The 2,002-nt window shown below is 49.4% G+C and overlaps 1 pseudogene; it reads right to left on the bottom strand.

The window, feature by feature from the left end:
• Positions 1 to 371, bottom strand: part of LOC103265135 — a 46,698-nt pseudogene extending 46,327 nt beyond the window's left edge.
• Positions 372 to 2,002: the final 1,631 nt, after the last annotated feature.

Below are 2,002 nucleotides of genomic sequence, written 5' to 3'. Positions count from 1 at the left end.
TCTCGCCAAGTTGCCCAGGCGGGTCTCGAACCCGCGGGCTCAGGCAATCCACTCACCTCAGCCTCCCAAAGGCACGGGATTACAGGCTGAGCCACCGAGCCCGGCTAAAGCAGAACATTTTATGTTGAACCTTTTTCTCTAATTGGCATCCCTGTACCCCTTTCTTATCTGAGCTCCAAATTCTTCTCCAGATGCCGGAATACCATCCTGTGTGATGGCCTCCATCACCCCACGTGTTCCCAATCAGACTCAGCTTCTTTCTTTCTTGCCTCTAAAAACAGGCCCCACTTTCCAACTTCCTCATTCTGCTGGACACCAATCTCCTTCCAGTCATCCGACTTGTGAGTCATCCTTGACTCCTTTTTCTCCATCATGCCATGTATCCAAGTTTTTCTTTTTTTTTTTTTAATTGGAGTCTCACTCTGTTGCCCAGGCTGGAGTGCGGTGGCACGCTCCCGGCCACCGCAGCCTCGACCTTCTGGGCTCCGGCGATCCTTCCGCCTCAGCCTTCCAAGTAGCTGGAACTACAGGCACTCGCCACCACGCCTGACTAATTTTTTGATTTATTGTAGAAATGAGGTCTCACCAAGTTGCCCAGGCTGATCTTGAACCCGTGGGCTCAGGCAATCCTCTCACCTTGGCCTCCCAAAGTGCTGGGATTATAGGCATGAGCCACCGCGCCTGGCCCAAGTTTTTCTTATTATTTATTGATCTTTTTTTATTTTTATTTTTTGAGTTGGAGTCTCACCGTACCTGACTAATTTTTTGATTTATTGTAGCATTGAGGTCTTGCCAAGTTGCCCATGCTGGAATCCTTTTTTTTTTTTGAATCAGAGTTTCACTCTGTCAGTCAGGCTGGAGTGCAGTGGCATGCTCATGGCCGCTGCAGTCTTGACCTGCTGGGCTCAGGTGATCCTTCGTCCTTAGTCTTCCAAGTAGCAGGAACCACAGGAGCACACTACCATGCCGGACTCATTTTAAAATTTTTTATATGTGTTGGAGTCTCACTCTTGTTGCCCAGGCTGGAGTGCAGTGGCATGCTCATGGCCACCACAGCCTCGACCTGCTAGGCTTAGGTGATCCTTCCTCCTCAGCCCTTCAGGTAGCTGGAACTACAGACACATGCCACCGTGCCCAGCTACATTTTTAATTTATTATAGAGATGAGATCTCACCAAGTTGCCCAGGCTGGTCTCAAACCCTTGGACTCAGGCAATCCTTTTGCCTCAACCTCCCAAAGTGCTGGGATTACAGGTGTGAGCCACTGTGCCTGGCCTAATAAAGACTATTAAAGATAAATAAATAAGTGACTGTAGTCCCAGTGACTTAGGAGGCTGAGGTGGAAGGAACGCCTGAGCCCAGTAGGTTGAGGCTGTTATGAGCTGAGATCATCATGATTGTGCCACTGCACCCCAGCCTGGGCAACAAAGTGCGACCTGACTAAAAAAAGAGTATTTTTTAGTGCTGGAGTTTTAGGTTCACAGCAAAATTCAACAGAAAGTACATAAGACATCCCCCCCTCCCCAATTCCAGAGTGTCCTGCCCTTTCCCCTGGGGGAAGGAATGCCATTCAGAGAGGACTGGAAGAATCAGAACAGACAGGTTATGCTGGATTTTCCCATACAGTTAGTATTGGATTATAGCCCTTTGTCCAATCCTGTCACTCCATGGCTCTCCATGCCTTAGTCATGCCTGTCCAATTAAGTGTCCACACAAGATCCAAGAGGATGGAGCTGGAAGGGCTTTTGGAGAGCTGGACACGTGGAGGTTCCTGGAGGGTGGGGCGCCAGGGAAGGCCTCCAGCTCTGTGCCCCACTCCATACCTCGCCCTGTGTGTCTCTTCATCTGTATTCATTGTGCCATCCTATATAATAGACTAGTAAACATAAATGTTGCCCGAGTTCTGTGAGCCACTCTAGCAGATTAATCAAACCGAAGGAGGGGGTTTTGGGATCCCCAAGATGTAGCTGGCCGGTCAGAAGCACAGGTAAAACAAGTGGGGG

The sequence above is a fragment of the Carlito syrichta genome, unplaced genomic scaffold, assembly GCF_000164805.1.
Source record: "Carlito syrichta isolate Samal-C Ts95f unplaced genomic scaffold, Tarsius_syrichta-2.0.1 Scaffold305867, whole genome shotgun sequence".
Classification (NCBI taxonomy): Eukaryota; Metazoa; Chordata; class Mammalia; order Primates; family Tarsiidae; genus Carlito; species Carlito syrichta.
Note: the sequence above shows the minus strand (reverse complement) of the source record. Positions and strands in the feature narration are given on the sequence as shown.